Source organism: Rattus norvegicus, chromosome 6 (genome assembly GCF_021556685.1).
Source record: "Rattus norvegicus strain SHRSP/BbbUtx chromosome 6, alternate assembly SHRSP_T2T, whole genome shotgun sequence".
Classification (NCBI taxonomy): Eukaryota; Metazoa; Chordata; class Mammalia; order Rodentia; family Muridae; genus Rattus; species Rattus norvegicus.
In genome coordinates this window covers 73,029,807-73,043,631 of record NC_141539.1, presented here as the reverse complement: position 1 = coordinate 73,043,631, position 13,825 = coordinate 73,029,807, and the positions used below count along the sequence as shown (strand labels likewise).

Genomic DNA, 13,825 nt, shown 5'->3' with positions numbered 1-13,825 from the left:
TTGGTGCTTTCTCAGTTTAAGGCTTCCAGGATCCCTGTAGGGCCAGGCGCTCCACCATTTGGGCTTAGAATAAACACCTCCCCCCCAAAAAAAAGGTCCCCAATTAAGCTGAGTATATGCTAACCATCTCGCATCAAAAAACTGGGCCTGGAGGTTTGCATAGAGGGAGTTCTAGGTCCAGACCACCAAATAACCCATGAGGGGGAGAATCCGGATATTGAGTAGGTCTGGAATTGTACACAAAACATTATTTTCTAATTAATTAAAGTAATTCTCTTTCTCTATTTATATTCATATACATGCTATTGATTACATGCCCCTATTTGCTTGAAAAAGTGCTCAGAGTATCTTTAGAGCACACTGCTCTTTCTTTGTCCCCTTGAACATTTACAGCTGATCTTGCGGCTGGTTGAGATCAATTAGCACTGGATTTTGCCCCGGGATTGCTCCCCAGGGCGGACAAATGGAGCCAACTGGTCTCCAGAGACTTTATTTGCCCCTGTGTATCCGCCAGGACTCTGTAGGCAGTTCAAAATCTCAAGCCTTAGTTTCACTTGATTTTGTTGTTGTTATTGATAAATATTGGGTCATACACAAGCCACTTATCAGAGCCTTTGGCTCCATCTCGCAGCGGCAGCTCCTAGCAGGGTGTTTGAGTCCTGTCCTACAAGCTGAAAAAATTTCCTGGGAAGAGAACTGCACTTTCTTTGCTCTTTCAGTTTCAGAGATGTCTCTATAAGATCATAGCCTGTCCTTCTGCTGTCAGGTTTGTTACTTAATTTGTTCCAATATGTGGACACCGAGTAGATGACTGTGTTCCACCCATTTAAAAATGGTGATGATTGAGAGGGAGTGTTGGTAAGTTGATGCTAGTGCTGTAAGTATACCCGAAGCTTCCCCCAAAGCTCAAATAGTCATTGTAATTGTGGGGAGGTGGAGGATGACTAGATAGGTAGGACACTAGAGGGTTGTGTAATTGGAGTGTTGTATACAGTTTATCTTTCAGCTGTGCTGTGTGTATTTCTCCCCCTTGATACATACTGCATATGAACAGAATCCATGATCGGCTTGCCTTGGCATGTTTGAAGCCCCAGACACCTAACAGTATCATTACAGGAAAGAGACAAAGCCCCAAAGAGTCCATCCAGGCAGGGAGGTGACTGCCTTTGGGGAGAATGGGAGTTTCCTTGGCATTGAACTTGTCAGGGAAGCACAGCCACTGCTGGACTCCCCTGAGTTCAGGTCTTTCCTTGCTGAAGTAGAGGTGTGTGTGTGTGTGTGTGTGTGTGTGTGCGCGCGCGCGCGCGCGCGCGCGTGTAACCAACTGATTTCCGACATTTCAAAGAGATTCATTCTATTTCTCAGCGTTACGGAAATGTACGTTGCTGGAGAAGCAGTAAAAACAAGCATAGAACTGCAATTTTCAAGAAAATAGGATCTCCAAATATAAAAATAAAAAAGTAGCAGATAAGATGTATAATTCAATCAAATTACACAAAATTGCTTGAGAATCCAGAACAGTAGCGATCCATTATGCCTCTGTTTTATTAGTGACAAGTACAATTACTCTAAAATAAAGAACACTGGTGAATATATAATTGGCTGTAATCATGTTAGTGTTTGAATAAAAATGACGGGAACATTTAACACTTTGACAACAAAATGTTCAGAAATAACTTATTTATTCAAACAGTTTTTTATTTTCCACCCAGCGAAGGAGAAACACAGTTTGCTTAGGAAAATCAATGACTTTTCCATGCAATAAATAAATACCCCAAAGGGGAAAAACAGCCCCACACCTCTATATTATTACTACTATTATTTTTAACCACCAAGAAGCTTAATCCTATTTGAAGTCAACACTTCAGATAGCGGTTGTTTGGTACTAAAGTCCGCCACCTAGAGGAACAGCTGTATAATTCAATGCCAACCCCTTTACCCCCGCGGTGACCCGGAGAATCAGTTAATATTCTTTGCAAATTGCAGTCCAAACTAACTCCCTCACTCCACCCCCACATATCCCCTTCCGCCCTGAAACATCGTCACAATATTTTCTTAGTAATTGTTATGCGCAATTGACAAAAACACCGACTTTCTCCGTTAGTGCAGATCTCCCGGGAAAGTGCCTGGGAGTGCGTCGGGGAAGCGGTCCCGGGCTAGGAAGGTACAGGAGAGACAATTCACTTTCACCTGGGGTTCATTAGAGCAGTCTGATTTCTGGTCCCTTAAAGGAGCAGCTAAAGAGAGAATCACCGTATTCCGGCTTTCTCTGGTTTTGCATAGAGAAAGCAATCAGGTCCGCAGTCCTACTCTTCCCGCAACACCCTGCTCCGCCAGCAAACAAAATCTGGTCCCCTGCTTTTTACCGAATTAGTCCAGTAAGTTTTATCGACCCAGCTAGGCTACTGGGAATACACATAATGCAGATTTTCGTTTGGTTGTGTCCCTCGGAGCCAGACCCACGCAAGAGGCAAATCTAGATATTTGCACAGTCCTGGAGTGTCAAGAATTGCCTGCAGTTTGCAGAAGAATTTGGGGCTCGACTCAGCAGGACCTTTCGCCTTTAAGTCTGGTTGGATCTCCTGGATCTTGGGGGTGGGGAGAGCCACACTTCTTCTCACGCACTTTAATTTAAGCTTTGGGCAGGGATACTCCAACTGGGGGTGGTGGCGGCTAGAAGAAGAATTTCCGAACGTGCGCTGCATTTCCTTTAGAGGACATTGCTGCCCACCGCCGCCTTTATGGTGATCCAGGCCAGACATTGAGCCTTCCCCATCTCACTCCAAAGTTTTATTTTATCTGCCCGAAGTTGCCTAGAAAAGTGTTTAAGCTAGCAGGATGAGAAAGGAGCAGGATAATTGAATTCATTAAAAAAAAAAAAGTGTGGCAAACACCGGAACTTCAGCTGAGTTTTATCTCTTCTGTGCCCCCCGGCTCCTGCTTTCCTCCTCTTACTATTCTTTCTTAGGTTTCTCACCTTTCATTCCCCTTTCCTCCTACTCTCTCTTTTCTAGCCTATATCTTTCAACATTTCTTCAAGAATAAGATGAAGAAACCGAATGGAGGTGATGAAGAGAAAGGCCCTTTCCCCCCATTCTTTCTCCCTCCTAGTCTCAGATGCTCCACGCGGGATACCTCTGGGAGGCTATTCTTCCTCTTCTTCTGGCTCAATAGCAGCTCAATTGGGAACCAGGAAACTATTTTCATGGTTTATGTATAAATTATTTTAAGGTAGTTAAATATATATTTTAACAATCACAAAATCTAAGTTAATGTGACCCGTGGTTTGAGAGTTCTAAACCCACTTTACTCCACAGCCCCAAGAACTCAAGGTCTCAGGGTTTTGTTTTGTGTTTTTTTTTTTTTTTGGTTTATGCAAAACTAGCTCTTCCACTCTCCTCTCCCAGGTCTATCATCCCTCCTCTGCATTATATTAACAGCGTGCTAGCCTTCCTCTACGTGTGTAGGCTGCTAATGCGAACCACTTAATTCGACAGAAGTGCTCATCTGTGGAGATTTTCCCAAGGCTAGTTGCAATGTTGGCTTTTTTTTCTTTTCTTTTCTTTTCAGGGCATGATCACCACTCCCCCTTCTCTTCTTTTCTTAAGAAGGATTCTGGAAAGGGGGTACAAAAACTCTTAGTGAGTATGTGAATCTTTCTCTTCTTTCTGCTGCTTCTCAGTTATCCTGGAGTAAACTGGACGTTTTGGTTCTCTCTAGAAAGCAGGAGTATCCAAAGTCTAGCTCTTGGTTGCCTCTAACAGTAAACCAGACTTCATCTTTTCTCCAGTCCCACATTTCCTTTCTCCTCATTGAAGTTTGTCCTGGGAAATCAGGTTGGTCCTCACTGAATCTCTAGAGTGTTCTTCACTCCAGTCTCTAAAGAGAAATGCCACAAGAAATTGCCATAGATGTGCTCTATGCTTTGCATGGTCTCATGTGTAGGGTATATTTCTCTACTTGGAAGAACTTTTAGGGACTATTTTTGGGGGCTTGTAGGTATCCCTTTACAAGAAGGATACAAACCCGAGAGAGGTCACCTTATTAAACTTTCTTTCATATAATTCTGCCCCAAAAGTCATAAGTCTACATGATTCATGCATCCAGTTTCCAAGGAGATCATCAGCAAAAAGCCAAGTAAAATTAGATGTGTAATAAATGTTATACAGTGGGTTTAGGGATGGTTTGTGATTCACAGATGAAATGTTCCTGCCACTTAAAACTTGGTGACATGCAGAGTCAAGAACTTTTCCATTCTGGCTTTACCATTCTTTCTCTTGGGAACTTATGTCACCTTTGGAGTGCTTTTTTTTTTTCAACAAAAAATTCCTGTAGTTGTTAATATACAAGGTGCCAGGTATCTTCTGCTTGTACAAACTCCCAAAAAATGACACCCCAAATCTCTCACAAACCACATTTAAAAAAAAAGGGTGGAAATGAAATCTCATTCAAATAGCAGCAGTGCCATCTAGTGACCATGAGACTGAATAGTACTGATGAAAGTGAGCGTTGGCTATTTTTAAGATTTCTGAGGCACAGTGGGCTTTTCTAATACAGTTTGATTGTCTTACAAAGAGAACTCTGTAATATCAAAATTCATAGCATGAACACATAAACTAAACTATGTATAAATTAAACTATGTTTTCTATGTCAGTTTTTCATCCAAGGTAGTTTTGTGGTATTAAATTAATTTTACAAATTATCAGCAAGAATTGATAACGAGAGTTATAAACATATAAATAATTAAAATGGAAACAAGCAGACACTTTGACATTTCTTCTGAGGCACTGGGTACTCATTTGAGACTACTCTCTAGTTTGTATCAGGAACTAACGATTTTCTATCGTTTTTTAAATAACCACATCTGTGCTTTCTCTATGTTACCATTGCTCAAAATGTTTTGAAATTCAATGTAACAGAATTCGTATGCTTGGACAGACTCCATTTTTTCTTTTTGTAGAGAAGATTATAAATGGACTCTGTGGGCACAGGTGCAGTCTTAGCAATGGCAGACTAGAGAGTCCAAGAATTTTCAGAATAACAACTTTAGCATTTGCTTGGCATTTAGCACTTTGGACTGAGGTAGTAGAAGAATTCATCTCATTCCTGTGACTTTGTATGCTGGCCATATGTGTGGGTGTGGTTTGTGCATGTACTTGCTGAAGTGTGTTTTTAATTTCCCATCAGCAAAACAGCTGAGGGCCCTTGGAATACAAGGACCCAGGTTTTAGGGTTACAAGTTTTGTTGATCACGTTTTACTTTTACTAATACTTCTCTTGATTTCCCAGTGCATTGTGGCCACAAGCTGGCACATGAACCAAGCTGACAGTCAGAAATATGAAAACTGGAACACTTGGCAGTATCTGGTTGAACTTGAGCTAGTCCCAATGCTTTTCCTTACCTTCATTTCTTTATACCCAAAAATGAAAAGGATGAACCTTTTTACTATTTCATGGAGCTCAGAAGATCTATGAATCTGTAAACCAAGAATTCTCCTTGCAAGATACTCTTCTGGAGAAAGCACTGTTACTTGCAACCCCTCTTTCCCTGAGACAGGAACTGATTCAGTATCAGTTCTGAATTGATATAACAGACGGTTTACCAGTGATAAGCCTGTCTTTTCCTTTTGATATTTATCATAATCTCCTCTTATCTATTTTGTTTTTGTTTTTAATAGAAAAAACCCCAGCAAAACCAGAAAAATAACCTTCTACTTTTTCAATCAGCGTTTCACTAACTCATTGGCATGCACTCCACTCTATCTTCCTGTCCATCCAGAAAAATCATGTGAGAATGTGATTAGACTGAACATACATCCATAAAGCTGAGGCAGGTGTATTTGAGGTCTTCTGATGTGTTCCCATATCCTCATTGTAATTATAAATTAATATGAATTGTTTAGGTACCAGAGCCAAAGTAGTCTGACTACAAATAGCCTACATGTCTACTGGTCCCTGTGGCACTTTGAATAAATTCCTTCAGGAGCTGACAGCAAAGGTTTTCCAGCTTTCATCCAACAAGAAATGTTATTGCACAGATTTAACAAGGAGAATACTGTTTATAGAAGGCACACATCACTCAGAATGTACATATGCTCAGTCTCACGAAGGCTGTAAACACACACACACACACACACACACACACACACACACACACACACACACACACAGAATACCATTGCCACCTGCCCAGAGTTTATAGAAGGTACACGGTTCATTTTGAGGAACAGTTGGAGTCTTTCAAAGGTTTCTTTCTCAGGTGCCATTCTGTTCCTCCAATGTTTCTGTCCCTTTAGCCCTTGGAATGACAACTAAGATGCCTTATGTCCTTGTGCTTGTGCAGTGTGAGGGTCTCTTAGCCCTGTATCCTGGGACAGGAAGGGTTTCAGACTTAAGGAATATTTATGTAGACGTTGCTGGTTGAAGATCCCTAATCTGAAAAACCTTAAATCTCAAATGCTCCCATATCCAAAACCTTTAAAATGGCATCTAGACATTGGATTTATGAGCATTTCAGATTTAGAATTTTTGGTTCAGAAATGTTGAGACTGTATAAGATTAATAAGGCATGTTTTCTCCTGTGAATTTTCTAAGAAAACTGACCACGGGGTTGAACATCTTACATAAGGCCATTCAGCTTGCAAGGCAGAGAAAAGGACACCATATCCTGGCCTTGGAGTCAATAACTATTGCCTGCACTTACCTGTCTTAGGCTTGGAGTCAGTACTTCAGGAAGTAGAAGTATTTCACAGTACAAAGTACTTTCTGATGTGCCCCACACTAGGATTCTACCACATATACTTTAAAGTGTTGAGATTCCTTGCAATGTGATAGACTGACTTTGTGCTATGGTTTTCCCTCTTTATTCATTTTTTAAAATTTTTCGAGATTATAATATAATCACGTCATTTCCCCCTTCCTTCTTTCCACACTCACTAACTTTGATTTCTTTCCTTTTCACTGTTGTTGTGTGTATTCCTAATACATAGATACAACCAGCACAGTTTGTATATATTAATGACAATGTTATTTCCAAAGGAAACATCACTGTTGCAGAAAGATTGTCTACTCAACATCTTTGGTAGTCATCCTGGGAGGCAAAACTTTGGACATGAATAGAATCTAAGATGCCATTCAAATCAGCAGTTCTGGAGAGAGATGACTGAGTCAATTCATTGTGGGAACTAAACTGAATAGAGTCCAGAACATCCTCAGTTTCCTGGCATTGTGTCTTGTCTTTCTCTGTAGATATTTAGTGTCCTTTATTAATGTATTTGGTTACTCTGTTCTTGCTGGCATAACTGTAGACTTGCTTTATTTTTTTATACAAATTCAGATCTTACAAAAACTCCATCTTTAGTTTCATGCGATGGCAGAATTTCAATAGCTTAGATTAATTTTCTCCCAAATGGCTTTCTGCTGCCCTCAACTGGTAGTTAGACATCAGTGCAGTACATCTCTCCATTTATGCTAACCCCCAACATTGTTTGACTCCAAAGGAGATGTAGAAAGATTATTAACCACATTACAGATGATTTTATTGCAGGGAAAAAGATGGAACCAAGACTTTTAAGGGTGTCCATCTATTATTCTCTATTTCCTCATTTCCTACATGTTTCCTTGTGATACATGAAGTATTTGGCCTTTTCTTCTTTCAAGTTTGTGTGCCAGAGTATTTGGAAGGACTGTTTAATTATCAAATTAAGATGCATTTCAGCTGGTGTAATACCTAGCAGATATTTCTGTAATTACTCATAAGTGATGTTAAGTATTTTATCTCTAATGTTATAAAGAGACAGAGAATTATATAAGGACCATAAATAGTAAGTGTTCTCTTTGTTTTGACAAATTTATATTGGGCATATGCTGTATGTCAGACAGTGTTATCAGTACTGAGAATATAGTATTGGTTACAGGACACAGAAAACCCATATGCTTTCATTTCTTCATTTTCAGTTTTTTTAAGCATTACATGGGGCATAGCATACTACATAATATACCACATAATCTTCTAGAAGAAACAGGTGATCATTAGTAAAAAAAAAAAAACTATCATCCTCTGTGAAAATGATGTCTTAAAATATATTCTCCAAGTCCATGGACAGATAGTAAGCACTGAATCCAGAGATGTATCTCTCTCTTCCCATCAAGTCCAATGATATTGTCAGCCCTACTCTGTATTTCAATTACTGAACTAATCGATAGATATATGCAGGGGCTATTCTTGGAATGAACAAGCATGTACCCATGATACAAAGTCTGGAGAGAATATTTTCTAATAGATTTATTTATTTATTTTATGTATGAGTACACTATTGCTGTCTTCAGACACACCAGAAGAGGGCCCAGGATCCCATTACAGATGGTTGTGATCCACCATATGGTTGCTGGGAATTGAACTCAGGACCTGGAAGAATAATTAATGCTCTTAACCGCTGAGCCATCTCTCCAGACCTCTGGAGAGAATCTTTAACTCCATCTAGGTAGGGTTACATAAAATAAACCCTACAGGAATGCAAACATGTATTGTCACTATGGAAATGGATGTGACAATTCTTCAGAAAGATGGGATGTATACCAAAATACAGCTTACCACTCTGGGTCATATACCCAAAGGACCCGTCATCCTACCACAGGGATACTTACTCTCCAAGTTCATTGCTGTTGAATTTATAATAACCAGGAACTGGAAATAACCTATAGGTCCTATAATGAAGTTTTACTGTGCCAGTTCATGAAATTTGCAGGAAAATGAATGGAAATAGAAAAGTTCATCCCAAGTTAGGTAACACAGAAAGACAAATATGAAACATATTTGCTTGTAAGCGCACGTTAGACATTAAGTAAATGATAACAAAGCTACAACCCGCAGAGGCAAACAAACTAGGAATAGGGGAAGGAACTGGTAACAGAGTACACGTGGATCTCCCTGGGAGAGGGAAATAGAACAGATTTTATGGGCGAACAGTGGGTGGGGCAATCTTGAATGTGTTACTTGATGTGGAAATTTCCAGCCTGAAAGTGGATGGCACTGTTGCAGTGGGGTTGGAGCCTGAAGAGTAGGGAAGAGAGCTGATAAGAAGGTTCACCTTTTCTCCCTGTTTTTTTGACTGTGGATATAATGTAATTGTTTCAAATTCTTGATGTCCTGATTTCCCCAGGATCACCAACTATAACCTGGAATTGGGAAGGAAAACAGATTTCTCGCATAGGTTGTTTTTATCGGTTTATTTTTTATCAAGGCAACAGAAGCAACACTACGAAGGTGATGTAGTTGTCTTTCAGCAGGTGGACATGACATATCTTTCTACGCAATATGAGTCTAAGTATCAGGTAAACTTTTCATATGACATGGCCTAGGAATTTGTCAGTAAAAAACTTTATTATTATTTTTAATTTACTTTTATAGGTAGTTTGGTTACATGTATGTCTATGCACCACCTGTGTACATACTTAGTGCCTGGAGAGGCCAGAGGAGGGTTCCTGATACACTTGCACTGGAATAACAGAAGATTGTCAGCCACTATGTAGCTGATAGGAATCAAACTCAGGTACTGTGGAAGAACAGTCAGTGTTTTTAACCTCTGGGCATCTCTCTAGCTTTAGAAATATATATTCTTGCTGACAAGCCAGTTAAAATAGCTTTCATTTTGTTGACTTCAGATTTCGGTTATTTATTTACTTATTTTATAAAAGAAGTATATATACAGCTTATGAGTTCAGGAAGTTATACTTCATGATAGCAACTCTTACAACTGATAAACACCTTTAGCCAACCAGCTGGATACAAAATTAACTCAAAGAAATCAGTAGCCCTCCTTTATACAAACAATAAACAGGCTGAGAACATAATTAGGGACACAGCACCCTTTACAATACCCATAAATAGTATAAAATATCTTGGTATAACTCCAACCAAGGAAGTGGAAGATCTGTACCTGAAGAAAGAAATTGAAGAAGATATTGTAAGACGGAAACATCTCCATGCTCATGAATCAGTAGGATTAACATATAAAAATGATCACCTAAATAAAAGCAACCTACAGATTTAATACAATTCCCATCAAAATTACAACACAATTTTTTACAGTTGTTGAAAAAGCAATTCCCCACTTCATATGGAAAAACAAAAGCAAAACAAAACTGTAGAGATCTGCGACGTGCGGTGCCTCAAACATGGCGCTGGTTTCCGGTTTCCGCCTTCCATCCTCCCAAGGGAGAGCGCCCCTTGCAGTAAACAAGTCCTTATTTGGCTATGTCTGCCTGGCCTGCTAGCTTCCACATAGTGACAGCCTATCTACATGACACACTAGGACTGGCCAGTCCTAGCTATTTAAGTGTGGTGCAGGTCGTTCCCCGGGGAGAGAGAGACAGAAGAGATAGAGGTCAGAAGATTGTATCAAGGTTCCTGAGTAAAACTTCTTGAAGAAGATCTCCTGTGGTCATGTCTTCCTTGCTGGTCGAGGTTGGGCGCGGCACAAAACAAAACAAAACAAAACAAAACAAAAACAACAAAACAGTATAACTTAAACAGTCCTGAAAGATTACAAACTTCGGGGTTGGGGATTTAGCTCAGTGGTAGAGTGCCTAGCAAGCGCAAGGCCCTGGGTTCGGTCCCCAGCTCAAAAAAAAAAAAAAAAAAAAAAAAAAAAAAAAAAAAAAAAGAGAGAGAAAAAAAGATTAAAAACTTCATGAGGAATAACAATCCCTGATCTTAAGCTGTATTACACAGTAATAGTAATGAAAATTTCATGGTATTGGTATAGAAAGAGACAGGTTTATCATTGGAATAGAATTGAAGATCCTGAAATAAACTTAGACTCCTAAGAATGCTTGAGTTTTGACAAAGAAGCCAAAACTATACAATGGAAAAAACAAAGTATTTTCAACAAATGTTGCTGATCTCACTGCATGTAGAAGAATGCAAATAGATCTATATTTGACATCCTGCACAAAACTCAAGTCCAAGTGAATCAAAGACCTCAACATAAAACTGGATATGCTAAATCTAGTTCAACAGAAATTGGGGAATAGCCTTGAACACATTGGTACAGGAAACAGCTTCCTAAATAGAACTCCAGTGGCTTCAGGATCTAAGATCAACAGTTAATAAATGAAACCTCATAAAACTGAAAAGCTTCAGTACGGCAAAGGACACAGACATTAGGACAAAACAGCAGCCTACAGATTGGGAAAAGACCTTCGACAACCCTACATCTGACAGAGGACTAGTATCCAAAATATATAAGGAACCTAAGAACTTAGACACCAGAGAATCAAACAATCCAAGGATAAATTGGGTACAGAGCTAAACAAAGTGTTCTGAACAGAATAATCTCTAATGGCCAAGAAGCACTTAAAGAAATGTCCAACATCCTTAGTCATCAGGGAAATGCAAATCAAAATAATCTTGGATTCCTTCTCACATGCATCAGCATTGCTAAGATCAAAATCTCAAGTGACAGCACATGCTGGTAAGGATGTGGAGAAAGAGGAACACCTCTCTCCATTGCTGGTGGAATTGTAAACTTGTACAATCACTCTGGAAACTAATCTGGTGTTTTTTCACAAAAGTAGAAATAGTTCTACCTGAAGACCCAGCTTTATTGCTCTTAGTCATATACCCAAAAGATGATCTACCATACCACAAGGAGATGTGTTTCACTATGTTTACAGTAGCTTTATTTATAATAGCCAGAAACTGGAAACAACCCAGATGTCCTTCACTCAAAGAATTGATACAGAAAATGTGGTTTATTACATAATAGAGTTCTATTTAGCTATTAAAACAAGGATATCATGAATTTTGCAGGCAAATAGATTGAACTAGAGAATATCGTCCTTAGTAAGCTATCCCAGACTCAAAAGGGCATGCACAGTATATACTCATTTATACATGGATGTTAGCTATAAACTACAGGATACCCATGTATAAAGTACACTTCACAGGCCTAAAGAAGTTAAACAATATGAAAGACCCAAGCAAGGATGCTTGATTCTCACTTAGAAGGAGAAATAAAATTTCTTTAGAAGACACATAGAGGGAGACAATTGGGTGTGAGAGTGGATGGGGAGGGAAACTGGAAGGTCAAGAACAGGTGTGATGAAAGATAGAAGAGAGGGCCAGGAGAATGAATGGAAATCTGCAGCTGGCAGGGGTGGGGTTCCCAGAGACCTTGAATGGGGAAGTATTCTGTAAGTCAATGTGAGTCTGAGAGGAATGGCAGTGTGGATATGTAACCGAAAGGGGCCATTTCCTGTAGCCAGGCAGTCCAAAAGTAAAACCAAAAACTAGCAGGGCAAACTCTTTTAAGCTCTGCATACCCATATCTAATATGCCAAAGCACTCTAAATGTCCAACTCCTTTCAGCATTGTTGACTGTAACACACGTCCTTTTTCTTGGGCTGATTCTACTCCCTGTTAGCAACTTTCCTTAGCAGGTACCCATGACTGGCATTTCCAACACTTGGGGTCTCCAAGGCAATTCATGCTCTTTACAGCTGCATCCAATGGCATCTCTAGGTCTTCATGCAGGGACACCCAAGGCATGTGCCCAACCTCAGAGGCTTTCTGTAGTCATGCAGGATGCCCTTTCCTTGTATCTTTCACTATAAAGCTAAAACCATGTGGTCAAATGTGCCACGTTCTGTTGTTTGATGAGGATTGTACATGGACTCCTTGTTCAAGTACATTTTTTTTCTTCCTTCCTTCCCTCCCTCCCTCCCTCTCTATTTCTTTCTTTTATTGTTTAAAGAAACATTGTTATTTAAACGTTGTTTAAAGACACTCCAGCACACTCCAGCACCTGGACTGGCATGGAGTCAAAGCTTCAGGAACAGTTGGGTGACCCCAGGGAGCCTCACATGGTGAAGAGGATGAGGAAGGTGACCATCAGACAGAAAAGTCTCATGACCTCAGATAGGGCAAAACCCAGAATGGGATAGGAGGAGAGCTGCTGCTTGAGAGACAGGTTCCTGGCATAGCCAATAATCAAGTTACCAAACACTGTGCCAATGGCAGCCCCTGATCCAGCCACACCAACTGTGGCAGCCCCTGCATCAATAAACTTGGCTGCTGTGTCGCTGATAAAACTGGTCTGAAATTCTTGTCTGGCCACCTGGAGATGTAGGCTGCTGCAGAAAGACGTCTTAGATGGGGCCTCTGGTCTACTCAAGAGGGAGGCAGACACAGGTCTGATTAGACCCCTGGTACAGGAGCGGATCGTAACTGGAGAAATGAGCAGTGCCTTGGTCTGCATATTTCAATCTTGCAGCTTTAGCCCTTGGTCTAAGTACCCAGCCTCAAATAGATTTCAACAGCTTTTTGTTTTCAATGGTTTCCTTCATTGCCTAAGCTTGCCTGTCGTGGAACATTCTCTGTAGACCAGGCTGGCCTTGAACTCAGAGATCCTCCAGCCTCTGCCTTCCCAGTGCTGGGAATAAAATTGTGTGACACCATGACCAGCTCTAAGCTTTTCTTCAACTTCTTTTTACGTTTCTTAAATTCCTTTTCATAAATTGGGAGCTTACCAGGGTGTGATCTTGCTGTGCGGTCACCACTCCCTTTATTTCACTTAGCATAAGACATCTAGTTTAACACTTCCCGATGCTCCTTTTCTCTTCCAACTGTAGATTTTGTATTTTTCCTTGCTTACTTTTCTACTTTCCTATAGATCTAGATAAGACCGGCCACTAACAGCTGCAAAGAACAGTCAATTCTAGTTTATTTTGAAATATCCTCTGTCAAAACTGGTAATCTGTAATTCCTCAATTTAGCTTTAGGCAGAACTTTTAGTCAAGGGCAGAGAGCAACCACATTCTTCA

The 13,825-nt window shown here is 40.1% G+C and overlaps 1 pseudogene; it reads right to left on the bottom strand.

Annotated features, from left to right (window-relative positions):
• Positions 1-12,861: 12,861 nt before the first annotated feature.
• Atp5mc1l2 (ATP synthase membrane subunit c locus 1 like 2) lies at positions 12,862-13,260 on the bottom strand (annotated as a pseudogene).
• Between the last annotated feature and the right edge of the window lie 565 nt (positions 13,261-13,825).